General features: G+C 37.1%; 1 pseudogene; it reads right to left on the bottom strand.

Annotated features, from left to right (window-relative positions):
- Positions 1 to 5686: 5686 nt before the first annotated feature.
- Positions 5687 to 13726, bottom strand: LOC107139701 (annotated as a pseudogene).
- Positions 13727 to 15206: the final 1480 nt, after the last annotated feature.

A 15206-nucleotide genomic window follows, 5' to 3' on the forward strand; every position in this document is an offset into this window, starting at 1 on the left:
CTCACAGATGACCCTCAGGTCTTGACATATGAATACAATAATAATTCACTCCAGGTCTAAATATAGAAGAAGAGTATGGGATGAGGTACAAGAAGAGGAGAAAATACATATGCCCCCACTTCTGCAGTTCCTATTTCCACATTCCCCAAAGGACAAATAGGGATTTCTAAACAGACAAAGCAAAATAGGGGAACCACGGAAAAGATTAGATTTCCTGACTTGGTGTAGTGCTTAACTAACAAAACAGGCTATGTTTTTGAGTAAAGTAACATATAACCTCCAATTCCCATTCAGGTATAATGAAATCTCCAAAAATAACTGGATAGTAAATAGGGCTTAATTTTCCATTTTCAGCTATTCTTTCTCTGTGTTCTTATTCTTAGGAATGCATGGACTTCTACACTTAAGTTCTCATCTCTACCCAAGCCAGTCCAAATTTCATTATGTCAATGCAAATTTTCAGTCAGACCTTAGTTCCATATGTCCAGGACATACCAGAACATCCTGATTTAATTCTTATAAGTGTCTGAAAATGAAACTAAGGCACATTTCCAGCTGAATAAGCTTTCATACAGGACAGCTACATTTTTCCCTCCACATTTTCCAAATCACTCAAACTTAAACATTAGTCTCATCTTCTAGTCTTTCCTAGAAATCTAGTAAACATTTAGGAGGTATGTACAGTTGACAAGCCACATTATAGGAAGGAAACACAGCCTTGAGAAAGAAGGAAGTTTCACAGGTTGAGAATACAAGTCTAACACCTGAATGACATTCACAAGCCTAGAATCATGGTACCCTGCTACTCTCGCTTAATTCTATGCCTTACCCAAGGCGGATTGACTCTCTACAGAGTTTTGACTCGAATGGTCCTACATTTTTAGATGCTAAAACTTATAGAAGACTTTAAATTTAAGTATTCAACTTATGACTCGTTTCCAGGTTACTAATATTTATACCTGTTTTATGCTTTTTCCTACTAGCTCATTGCCATATCCAAAATTCATACACACACACACATACACACACACACAACACACACACATATTCAGGCACATCATAGATTCTATTATTAACAATCTTCAGAAATCTGATTAAACCTTAGACCTTTATTTAAAGCCTAATTTTTTTAACTGTCATCACCAAATTATTCTTTGATATAAAAGCAACCCAAATTTTCAACATGAAGTGTATCTGTTATCCTGACTATTTGCAGTTTGGGAAACCATTTCACTACACAGCGATTTATATCATATAGGTGGCATTTATATTATTTTAAGCACCTATACACATTCCTGTTATGACTACAGTGATTAAAATAAATACCCTTCCAAAATGTTTGAAGAACTTAATAACATTGTTCCCGAAACATCTGTCTCAAGCCACTGGGATCTGTGTTTATACCACAAGAAATAGCTACACTTTTACTTGAGAGCTGAATTATGCTACCAATTTGGCATAATTTTTGTACACATGGACTGATCATTTCAGATATTCCAAAGTCACTTCATCCTTCTTGCCATTCAGCATTCTAAAGAAAGTAGCAACAGCTTTGCACAAGCTGATCCCTACCTTTTGAGAAGGAAGTGAGAGGAAAAATAGGATTTTCCCACAGTGTTGTCATAAAACTAATAGGAAATTACTTCTGTATAGATCTGATAACATGTGTCAGTATTATAATCCTAAAATTATTCAAATTATTGCCTGCTTTGGCAAAGATCATCTATAAATCATTTTCAGGGCATATTGACTTATTACCAACATATATGTCAAATTACTATAATTTGGTGCTATAGATAAATTTTTTTTGAGGTATGGGGTGGTAATCAGGGATTGAACCCAGTGGTACTTAACCACCAAGGCACATCCCTGCCCCCCGCTTTTTTTGTGGTGCTGGGGATTGAACCCAGAGTGAGGAAAGCACTCTACCAACTGAGCTCTATCCCCAGCCCCCCAGCCCTTTTTAATATTTTATTTAATGAAAGACCATTAAGTTGCTGGTTTTGAACTCACGATTCTTCTGCCTCAGTCTCCCAAGCCACTAGGATTACAAGCATGCGTATCTTGGGCATAGGGTGCAGGTTAGAATTGCTGATGAGCTGCATGCAACCCAGCTCATGCCTGGCTAGATAAATTCTTTGTGAGAGAAAAGGTAAGAAATTGGGAGGCATATTATATCAGAGTTTGCTCAATAAGTTAAATTTTCAGTTTCTGGAAGTAAAGTGATCCATAGTAAATAGAGAGTCCCTGATAAAATCCTCCCATTGCTCAATGATATACTCACAACCTCACCAGCACATGTTCCCTCTCTGAATATATGTGTCAAATTCAGGACAGTTTAATTCTGTAAATATAGATTGAGCTCGTTATGTCTGTTTATTGCATTTTGCGGTATGGGAAGGCAGAGACAATTGATGCAACCTCTACCTCAAATAGTTTCTAATCTTAGAAAAGCAGATGGATAGCTAACTATAAGACCAACCAGAATAAAATGAAACTTGCACAGAGACTTCCAAGCTGTTTAATCATTTACCATTACTTATTTTCTTAATAATTACCATCAATGTCAATTTTTCAGTAAGTCATTCCAGATGACCAAAACAACACAGTTGATTTTTATTAGACCTTCGTCCTCCCACCCCAAATTCACATTTTTACATAGTTTAGTATACCCTACCTGTCCATGACACAGCTGAACTAACCACCATCTCTGGACATGGTGTTATAGGGGGAGGGACCAGCACTCTGTCTGCAGATTACAGAGACTCGGGGTTGCATGCAGCTCATCAGCAATTCTAACCTGCACCCTATGCCCAAGATACCTTTCTCTGCTCAAGCCCAGCTACCTGAAGTTTGGTATGTTTAAAAGCAGGAGTCAACCATAATGAAAACAATGAGACCAATTCAAAATGTTAGTACTTCTTATGAAACTGCACTTCCTACATTTCCTCATTGCAGTGGTTAGGAGGATGGACTTCGCAGTCAGGTTTGAAATTATGTCTCCTGGGCAAAGTGGATTACAATCCTCTGGCTGCCTCAGTTTTCTCATTTCCAAGCAAATATATGTAAGTGCTTAGAAAGTATTATAGCACAAAGGAAGCCCCCCCTTAGTGTTTAATATTATTATCTCCCTCACAACTCTGGGGAAATTAATATAATTAGCAATTCCCCTCACAAGTCATAGTACTCAAATAATAATACCTAAACAAGTAGAGTATTTCTATGAGGAGCATCTTGGATTTGGAATGGTCCCCTAAAGGCTCTCATGTTAAAGGCTTGGTCCTCAGCTGTAGCACTATTAGAAGATGGTGGAACCTTTAAAAGGTGGGGCCTAGTGGGAGGTTTCAGGTCACTGAAAGAATGTCCTCCAAGGAAACTGTGAGCTGCTAGTCTCATTCTCTTTTTTTGCATCAAGCCATGATGTGAACAGACCTTCTCTGTTACAAACTCTGCCATAGGCCCAAAGCAAGAGGTCCACCCTATGATGGACTGCAATCTCCACAACTGTGAGCCAAAATAAAACTTTTCTCTTATTAAATTGATTTATCTCGAGTATATGTTACAGTAAGGGAAAGCTAACTAACACAGTCTAAGGACTCTACACATATTGCCTATTTAAATCTCTCAACACAGCTTGAGGCAGATGTTATAAATCTTTGTTTGTTGGTTTCTTTTTTGTTTCTTGGGGGAGTGGGTTGTTTTGTTTTGGTTTTTTTTTTGGTACAAGAGATTGAACCTAGAGGTACTTACCCACTGGGTCACATCCCTAAGCCCTAATTACTTATTTAGTTTTGAATCAGGGTCTTGGTAAATTTTCCAGGCTGGTCCTCCTGCCTCACTCAACCTCCCAAGTAGCTGGGATTACAGGCATGTTTCACAACATCCCATTTTTGTACAAACTTTATTTTTAAAAACTTAATGGTATAGTGCTTTTGTAGCATGACCATTTTTTCAATATAGAAAAGCAATTATGAAATTCATTTGGAAAAATAAGAGACTCAGAATATCCAAAGCAATCCTTAGAAAGAAGAGTGAAGCAGAAGGCATCATAATACCAGACCTTAAACTGTACTACAAAGCTATAGTAACAAAAAACAGCATGGTATTGGCACCAAAATAGACACACATATTGGCACCAAAATAGACCAATGGTACAGAATAGAAGACACAGAGAAAAACCCACATAAATACAGTTATACTAGACAAAGGTGCCAAAAACATACACTGAAGAAAAATAGCCTCTTCAACAAATGGTAATAGAAAACTGGAAATCCATATGCAGCAAAACAAAACTAAACCCCTATCTTTCACCATGCACAAAACTCAACTCAAAGTGGATCAAGGACCTAGGAATTAAACCAGAGACCCTGTGCCTAATAGAGGAAAATGTAGGCCCAAATCTTCATCAAGTCAGATTAGACACCGACTTCCTTAACAAGACTCCTAAACACAAGAAATAAAATCAAGAATCAATAAATGGGATAGATTCATACTAAAAATTTATATCTCAGAAAAAGAAACAATCAATGTGGTGAAGAGAGAGCCTACATTTGGAGAGCACATTTTGCCACATGCACATCATATAGAGTACTAATCTCCAGGATATATAAAGAACTCAAAAAACTTTACACCACAAAAACAAATAACCCAATCAATAAATGGGCTAAGGAGCTGAACAGAGACTTCTCAGAAAAAGATATATCATTGATCAATAAATATATGAAAAAATATTCAACATCTCTAGTAATTAGAGAAATGCAAATCAAAACTACTCTAAGATTTCATCTCAGTCCAATCAGAATGGGAATTATCAAGAATACAAACAACAATAAGTGTGGGCGAGGATGTGGGGGAAAAGGTACCCTCATACATTGCTGGTGGGACTGCAAATTGGTGCAACCACTGTGGAAAGCAGTATGGAGATTCCTAAGAAAACCTGGAATGGAACCACCATTGACCCAGCTATCCCACTCCTCGGTCAATACCCAAAGAACTTAAAATCAGCATACTATAGTAAAGCAGCCACATCAATGTTTATAACAGCTCAATTTAGTTAAACTGTGGAACAAATCTAGATGCCCTTCAGTAGATGAATGGATAAAGAAACTGTGGTATATATTCACAATGGACTATTACTCAGCATTAAGAGAGAATAAAATTATGGCATTTGCAAGTTGGATCAAGTTGGAGAATATCATGCTAAGCAAAGTAAGCCAATCCCAAAAAACCAAAGGCTGAATGTTTTCTCTGATAAGTGGATGCTGATCCATAATGGAGTGGGAACATGGGGAAAATGGAAGAACTTGAAACTTTGGGCAAAGGGGAGGGAGCAGGGAGGAGCATGCAGATAGGAAAGATGGTGGAATAAGATGGACATCATTATCATATGTGTATGACTGCACATATGGTGCGACACTACACTGTGTACAAAGAAATGAAACGTTGTGCTGCAATTGTGTACAATGAATCAAAATGCATTCTGCTGTCATATATACCTAATTAGAATAAATTAAAATGTAAATAAATAAATAAATGAAATGAAATGAAAGCTTAATGATGATAAATCTCCAGAGATTCATCAATTTTCTGTGATTTCTCCACTGACAATGTGACATTTGACTTTCAAGCACCTACGAGAAGTTCCCTATTGTGTATGTGAGAAGCTGAAATGTTCATGCGTTCATCTTCATGCTTTCCTGATTGTGGTGTGGGGGTCTGCCTCTGGATCAGCAATAAGGGCCTAGGCAGCCACTCTGGCTTCCTCAGCTTGTCTGGAACCCTCTGAGCTCTTCTGCAGGCAGTAGTTGCATTAGTTCAGCATCTTCATTGCAAGTTGCAACTCCTGTGTCTAAACCAAGAATATTTTTATGCAAAGCAACAGGCAAGCCCACTTTTTTGTGGGGATGGGAATGCTACCCAGGGCCTGGCACATGCTACACATGCACTCTACAACTGAGCTACAGCCCAGCTCAAGCCCTCTTTTGTTTGACTTGCTTTAGCAACTGCTTCCTATGTTGGGGCACCTGAATCAAAATATAAGCATCCTTAAGCATGACAAGATAATCGTCATGATATTGAATCTGAAGGTTAGCCAAAGCTATCAGACAAACATTAAAATCAGGATTATTTACATTCAAACAAATCAGTGACTCTGTATTTTTAACTGCACTGATAGCAATTGCATTATCAGGTCTTCGAAGTTTTTTTCAGCATTATCTGCACATTTGATTCTAACAACTAACCTAAGAAGTCAATCAATCATTCCTTATAGATCTTGATTCTTGAAAGGGCAATTAACATCTCTGAGATACTTTTCAAAAATTTGGGACAGTCACTGCTGTGGGTGGGTCTCAATTTACCTCTGTCTTCAATCTTGTAGTGCCTGATTTTCTGCTCTTTAAGCCAAACAATAAATTTCTAAATTCCGTTTCATCTTTGCAGAAATACCTGGCTTCTTGCCTTCGTCCCCTGAGTCTCTGCTAGGAGGGGGGAGAAGCGAGATGGAGCTGGAGATGCAGGCACTCAGCACACTGAGGAAGGTCTGGTGCCCTCTTAACAACTAGACATACAGTCTCTCTGAAAAAAAAGCAGCAGAAATTTAATGGTTCATGAAGGAGAGGAGAGTGGCTAACAAATTGCCTAATCTTTAGTGATGAGATTCCTTTGTTGCTGCTCCAAGGGAAAAAGTCAAGTTCCAGGGCACTAAAAACTATTTACAGCCTCTCACCTCCCACTTCACTTGCCTCTGAACTGCATCCAAATTGAATTCAACACATGGTCCTTCTCCTAATGCCACTGTGAGTTAATGGTTCTTTTAATCTACATCTTATCTCTCAGCTGTAGTCTATGGCTGTCCCTAACTCTTAAAGTATCAGATCAACAGATATGAGATCTCAGTAATTCAGAGTTTAAGACTGATAATAAGAAAAAAAAATGTTCAATGTCAGATAAATGATAACATCTTGTAGTTCTATTTTAAATTTCAGGATGCAGAAATTTCCTTCCAAGTAAAGGCAAGTAAAAGCAAAAAAAAAAAATGCTTTCATTATTATTATTATTATTTTCTACAAATCATGCAATAAACCAGACAAATGATGCTACAGTCCTCTGTTCATTAATGCAGATCAGAAAAAGCAAGAATACTTCTGTACAGTTGAAATATAAGATCCTGGAAAAATCTTTTTGAATAAAAAATTGATAATAACATTCTCTCTATAGAGGAGTATATTACTAACAAATCAACACTGGTAAGGGCCATGGTGTGGGTGTTTGGTTTCTCACACTGATAAAGTGAAAAAGTTGAAAAGTCTATCACGGGTAGTGCACAAGAGAATCGAGATAAATTTGGAGGACATGGATGCCTTTGAAGACAGCATCTCAAAAGTTCAGACATATGCTTTAAATGGGAAAGAAGAGAGAAGAAGCAGCTGGAAAAATTAGATTATAAAAAGGCTTTAAAATAATTAAAAGGAGGCTGGGGTATAGCTCTGTGGTAGAGCTCATGTGCAAAGCCCTAGGTTCAACCCCCATCACCAAAAATAAAAACAATCCAATATGCTAAAGTATGTGAATATTTTTATGTAGACACTAAATATTCAATGCTATACTGACCCACATTCAAAACAAAAACAAAAAAGAAACAGATTTCTGGTTTAAAAAGATCTTTCTGGTTTCCTGTGTAGGCTAGAGGAAAAGAGTGAGATTGAATACCAAAAGAGGTCAGGGATTTTCTGCAAATAATGTAATAAACCAGACAAATGATGCTACAGATGGCCTGGTACTCTAGTGGCACCACTGGAAATTAAGGGATGGAGATTAAACTTGTGAAAAATATGGAAATCAGGGAGGATAGGTCTTGGTAGGAATTATACATGCTTTTTGAGAAGCAGAGAATATCCTAGGAAAGTTTTCCTTCATTTTTAAAACCATCCTCCTTTTTTTAATAAACATAAAAGAAGCTGAGTATGGTGGTACATGCCTGTAATCCCAGTGGCCCAGGAGGCTAAGGCAAAAGGATCACAAGTAGAGGCTAGCCTTAGCAATTTAATAAGGCCCTAGCCAACTTAGTGAGATCCTGCCTTAAAATAAAAAATAAAAAGGACTGGGGATGTAGCTCAGTGGTATAGTACCTCTGGGTTCAATCTCTAGTACCCCCCCCCAAAAAAAAAAAGAAAAGAAAGAAAGAAAAAAAAACAACATTTAAAAAACTTATACCTTCACCACCCCTGCAACAAAATTCTTGTGTTCTTTCCATTGGAATACACTCCATTCTAGTGTACATTAAAAACCACTTCCCTTCATATTGGGAGAAAAAGTAGGCCCAAATATCCATCACGTCAGATTAGGCACCAACTTCCTTAAAATAAAACTCCTATAGTGCAAGAATTACTATCAAGAATCAATAAATAGGATGGATTCAAACTAAAAAGCTTCTCAGCAAAAAGAAACAATCAGTGAGGTGAATAGAGAGCCTACTAATTGGGAACAAATTCTTACCACATGCACGTCAGATAGTGCACTCATCTCTAGAATATATAAAGAACTCAAAAAATTTAACATCCAAAAAAAAATAATCCAATCAATAAATGGGCTAAGGAATTTAACAGACACATCTCAGAAGATGATATACAATATACAATTAATCAACAAACATTATTAAAAAATTGTTCAACATCTCTAGCAATTAGAGAAATGCTGATCAAAACTACTCTAAGATTTCATCTCACTTTAGTCAGAATGGTAGCTATTAAGAATACAAACAACAATGGTGAGGAAGTGCTGGGAAAAGGTACACTCATACATTGCTGGTGGGACTGCAAATCGGTGCAGCCAATATGGCAAGCAGTATGGAAAATCCTTGGAAAACTGGGAATGGAATCATCATTTGACCCAGTTACCCTGCTCCTCTGTCAATACCCAAAGGACTTAAAAATAGCATACTACAGGGACACAGCCACATAATGTTTATAGCAGCACAATGCACAATAGCTAAACTGTGGAACCAAAGTAGATGTCTTTCATCTACTTTGATGAATGGATAAAGAAACTTCAGTAGATAATGGTGTATATACACAATGGAATATTATTCAGCATTAAAAGAGACTAAAATCATAGCATTTGCAGGTAAATGGATGAAGCTGGAGGATATAATGCTAAGTGAAATTAGCCAATCCCCAAAAACTAAATGCCAAATAATTTCTCTGATTTAAGGATGCTGATTCATAATATGCTGCAGGGGACAGGGGATGGGAGTATTAAATGAACTCTAGGTAGGGGAAAGGGGAAAAGGGGAGGGAAGGGAAAGGACGGGAAATAGGAGTAGGAAAGATGGTGGAATGCAATGGTCATCATTACCCTAAGTACATGTATGAAGACACAAAGAATGTGACTCTATTTTGTGTACAACCAGAGATATGAAATTGTGCTCTATATGAGTAATATGAATTGTAATGCATTCTGTTGTCATATATAACATATTAAAACTTAAAAACAATTAAAAAAAAACACTTCCCTGAGCTTATCCCAACTAGCCTAGAAATATTTTATCAAACTACCAGAATTTGTATAAGAAAATGATATGACTTGTTTTCACACATAAAACTGCAATTTCATCTAAACTATAAATATTCAATTTACACAGTAACTGAAAAGAACTGATCTTCCCCTTCTACCATTAAAAATCATGTGCTTGGATAATTTCCGTAGTTTCCCATTTGGGCAGAAAACTCAATTGTAATTTTAAATAAAATGGTGAATACAAGATGAGTTTTGGAAAATAAATATTGAGTTCAAAGTGAATCAATACAATTCACTAAACTGTAAACCACTAGAGATCAGTGACCATTTCTTAGCCCTGAATAATAAAATAGTGAATGACTGTCCCCTAACCTAAAAGAAAAGAGAAGAAAAAGTCCATTAATCTGAACTAAGATTCCCACTGGAAACGCAGAAGACAATAAAGATAGGAGAGATAGAGATCTAAAGTACTTTGGGGGTGATAATGATAATAAGTAATAGTAGTTTTTAAGCTTTTGCTCTTGATCTATTTTGAAAAACTAACAAACGCTATTGATTTTCACTATTATGCATATGTACAATATGTACATGCAATTTTCAGAAGGTTCATCAACTCCTGACACCCCACTTGGATTCTTTAAGAATTTGTAAAACCTAGCACAAGAATTTCTGAGAGTTGACACATTCCAGGAGAAGGGGGGGGGGAGGGAATCAGAGCTACAAACAAGAGCCTTGAGATCACCAGCATTTAAGAGGAAAAGGGAGATGAACTTCTGAAGAGAGAATACCATACCAATATGGAGGTACCCAGAGCTGGATGTGGATATCATTAATGAAGAAAAAAGGTTATTTTAAAGTGGAGGAAACAGGGTCACATAATGCACAAAGACAAAGTGAAATGAGTGCAAGACTGCATTTGGATTTGGGCTTCCTGAAGGCTTGCTGTCTACTGTCCAGTTTTTACACTTCTACCTTTTGGAAAGAGAATTCCAATTTTTCCCTAAGAAATCAATCCCCATTTCATACATGCTCAGCCATATCAAGGTAGGATTGACTGCCACCCCAGTGCCAGAGGACCCAATCTCCCTGCCATGAGCAATGGGTTCACAGATGGACACAGAAACTCAAGATGGCCTGGGTGAACCATAGAACATTTTTGAGGATCCTGGGATACAGATGCCCAGATGTGAAGAAGGAAGCAAATGGCCTTAGAAAAAGATGGCCGTCATCTCAAGACAGAGCCAGAAAGAAACCAGGTCACTGATGCACCTTGGTGCACCTCTGAACCACAGCTTCCCTAAAGCCAGAGCTCCCTCTGGACATTCAATTTCACAAATCCATTTAAATCAGACCTCCAATTCCACTAACAGAGAGCATCCTAAGTGATAGCACCTTTTAGCAAAAACCAGTAAAGTGATGGCGACAGAAATAAGCAAGCTGTCGGCTAGGAGATGTAATTCTTCACTGACCCAAAATATACACTTTATTTCTGTAGCAGATTTATTGTAGTCATTTAAAATACAATATAAGCATCTTTGTTTTGTTTTAAATTCCTTTCCTCATATGGGCTTTGGGATATGTTGAAGAACACCCTATTCTTTCTTGACTCCTTTCCTAGGACATAGGTGTTAGAAGAAGAGTTAAAGTAGATCTTCGTCCTTTTTATTAACATACCTTGGTTGCTCAGCTCTGAATTTTATCCACCAAATTTTCTTTCCTTTATATAACATTATGCAATGTAGCCTTTTTAACTTTAGATTTCCCTACTCAAAACAAACGAGCAAAAACAACAACAAAACAAAATCTAGACATTCTTCTAGAAGTTTCATGTCCAAACATCATCGCTCTTCTAGAACAATGAAACTTCACAATAACATACCTCTTTATTTCCATTCTTTCCCACTTTCAATTACTCTTGACACAGCAACCAGAGGGACCTTTCTTTAAAATGTAAAGGAGGTTGTATTCAGCATTGCCCAGGGGATGAGGATTTAGCTCCTCTATGGTAAACAGGTTGCCTAAAATGTGTGAAGCCTTGCATTCCATCCAGCACTACAAAAAAAAAAAAAAAAAAACATTGTCCAGTTGCTTTCCACTGCACTTAGAATTAAGTATAATAGGGTTGTTTTGAGAATCAAATTAGATTATATTTTTTTAAAGCTTATAACAAAGCCTGGCACATGTAAGCTCTATATAAGTGTCAGCCTCATTATTACTCAATGTTCTCTCTGCCTGAAATACCCTTCTCTCCTTGTCTGCTTGGTGAAGTGAATCTCCTTCAAAACTCAGTTCAAATATCACCTCCCTTTTTTGAAGCAAAGGTAAGGGCTTTCTCCTCTGTGCTCCCATAGAATCTCATGCATAACTCTGTCATGAAACTTACTGAATAAAAGCATACTTTTTTATTTACTGGCCAGCATCAATAAATTCTGGAAAACTTTTCGCAACACAATGTCTCTCATCATGTGACCAATGTGTTTCATAAATAAGTGAAATTATGTTCATTGCTTTTTGTCCCCAGACTTATTTATCCCAAATACTTGCTAAGTGTCTCCTCCCCTTACATTCCACCTTTGTTAACTGGACTGCTTTTGTAATGAATTACAAAAACCATTCCCTTTGTTGCAGTTTCCAAAAACTGGCCATATGTAAAGGCACTATGTTTACCTGTCGGTAAGACCATCTGTTCTCTAGAGCCCCTTCTCAACCAAAGAGACCCCTAAAATGATGTGGATCTCTGAGTCATGGCTACTGGAAAACAATTTAACTGAAGGAAAAGTGTTGCTGCCAGGATTTGGGTAATTCACTTATTATCTTTCAACTTGAGTTCTTCACCATGAAATCACTCTCAGAGTTGCTATGCAATTCATATAAATGTATGTATTCATATAAAAATACTGTTTAAACATCAATGGACCATGTGTTTTCTATCACCCATACTAAACCTTGTTTATCTACTGATGCACTGTCCCGTTTGGTAGCCACCCCCCAATGCTATTGAGCACTTGAAATGTGGCTATTCCAAAATAAGACCTGCTTTGTGTTATAAAATGCACACTATACTTCAAAGTTTTTGTATCAAAAATATTTTATTGACAATTTTTATGTTGAGAATATGTCAAAGTGATATTTTGATATCAAAAATAAAATATATTATTAAAATCAAATTCACCTGCTTATTTTTATTTTTAATGTGGGTATTAAAAATGTTAAAATTCATATTTTGTTCACATTAAATTTCTATTTTAATAATATGGGAAAAGACTCTTGCCTTTCTATGCATTTAAATACATTACCATGAGCCTTGTTACCATACAAAGGGGCATTTCAGATGACTTTTCCAACTATTCCACAAAGGAGTTTGAAAGATTTGTGCTATTTCATACTCAAGGGTACAAATGTTGAATTTTCAAAACCTAGTCAAAAATAGAAGAGTTGAGATAAGGAAAGTTATCCCCAGCCCATAGGGATAAGCAGGTTGCCCAAGGCCCTGAGAGAAAGGAAAGAAACCTTGTTGATCTCACTTACTCACCAATCAAGTGTCTTTACTCCCTTTCTTGGTTTCTGGCAATTCCTAGAAAGTCTATGTTCTTGAAAGTTTAAAATTATTTCCAACTCGGAATAGAAAATTATCTTGCATCACTCCAAATATACACAATTAATATCCCAAATGCCAAACTAAGAGCACAAAAGTAAAGTTTTCTTTCTTAGTTTACCAGAACTTTGTTACAAATCAGCTGATGCAGATGAGTTCTCTTGTAGCAGCATTGGAAATTTCTTCAAGAGCTATCTGCCCTTTATACTCTTAACATTGGTTCTCAGAGCATTAACTAGTTTCTTAACCAAAACTGAAATGGAAATCTAGACCCTTCTCCATTTTCTGTTGGAGACAAAAGTAAAAATAAATTTCTTACAGAAGTAATTGAACAACGATCCAAAAGGGAGAAAACCAGTGACTGCTGTCTGAGCAGTGGAATGTAGAACATAAGGTCTTGATGAAAGATAGGGCCTCATCAGCTCTCATGGCAATTCCAATTTAGAGGAATTATAATTTTTAATTAAAATGTAAGCTGAGAAGTAAGACTGCAGAGGAGCTGATGGCTTCTCAGTGACCAAAGAATGCATGCTGTCAATCACCCCTGTCATCATACAATATTATTACCTGAGCAGGAGTGGAAGAGGAAAGTCGAATGGTAGGAGCAAGGTGCATGCTCTGAGTGTGCTTTTTGTTTGTTTCAGTTTGTATATACACATACTGGTCCATTTCTTTCATTCATTCACTAGACAAATACTTACTAATAGCCACTGTGTACCTGAGCAGTGTTCCAAGAACAGGGGATACAGCAATGAGCAAATTTCCCCCTCCCAAGGACTTTCCAATCCAGTAGAAATTCCACAGAGAGAGCTAGGGACCTGTGTGTATGGACTAAATTTTTCTTAATATCACTGTTCCAGTGGCCTGCATATCCCACCTTCTGTAAGCTCCATACTCACAATGGAGCCTTGAGAAATAACATACCCACAAAATCCATTTTTAAAAATTCACAAGGGATGGGGGAATGAAGGAGATTCAATTCTTGAACTCCTCCTCCTAGCTAGCAAAGACTTCAGAGTTCCATAAACAACTCCTTTTACTAAAAGCAACCCTCTGTCCTTTCTAAAAAGCTTATAAAAAAAAAAAAAGGTATCCCTGTAACAGGGGAAAGAGCACTCACATTTTTCATCTCCTTCCCACCTCCCCAGTCACTTGTGCAGGCTCCCTAGAGTTTGCCTCTCTGGGAGGACAAGAGCCAGCAGAGGGCTAGAGGAAACAGATTGGCAGTGGTGACTGGGTGGGGAGAGGACATCACTTTTTGTGACACTGGGAAAGTCACTGAAAGTCCTTGGACCTGGTTTTCTCTTTTGCAATGTAAAAGTATTAGAGTAGAGATTCTCCAAGACTCTGCTCTATCCTATCAAATCTTTAAATAATTTATATCACGCCAGAATAAGCGAATACAGAGAAATTAGGAAGTGGAGTAATAGGCCAGAAGGCATTTGTGGGTCATATTTAATATTTATTGATACCCATGGAAGATCCATAACAAGAGAGAAAACCAGTGTGCCCTACAAAAAAGCAACTTGAATAAAGAATAGAGAATTTTTCCTGCTGTGTCTCTTGGCTCTACTTTTGAATAAGGCTCAAACTATTACACTTGGCACTTTCTCCACTGAACTTTTTATATCTATATAGATTAGTCTACAGCTGCAGCCAGCTCTCCTGTTGGAAGTAACTAAATCACAAAGCTTATTTCCTATCAATATAAAGCTGAATCAGCTATTTTCTAAAAACAGCTTTTTTTTGCCCTGAAATCACAGGCCTAAGCTAATATTGCTTTCCTTAAACACGACATGCACACACACTGAAGGACATTTACCCTGGAAATTTTCAGGGCGTGACCCAAAGACTGTATTTAATAAAAATGGCAGGAAAATATCTTCTACATTTTTCCTTTTCCTCCACCCCAAAATTGGAAAATATTCACACAGAAAATCCTTAGAAACCAAAAAAACAGTTTAAAAAAAAAAGAAAAACGTCTAATTTTTCCAATCCTTCACATTTCTAATAATGGTGGGCCTGGCAGTTTCCACCAATGTTTTCCCAACCCTCCTCAGACCACACAACTATTATAAATAGAACTAGGTCTAAA

The sequence above is a fragment of the Marmota marmota genome, unplaced genomic scaffold (assembly GCF_001458135.2).
Source record: "Marmota marmota marmota unplaced genomic scaffold, marMar, whole genome shotgun sequence".
Classification (NCBI taxonomy): Eukaryota; Metazoa; Chordata; class Mammalia; order Rodentia; family Sciuridae; genus Marmota; species Marmota marmota.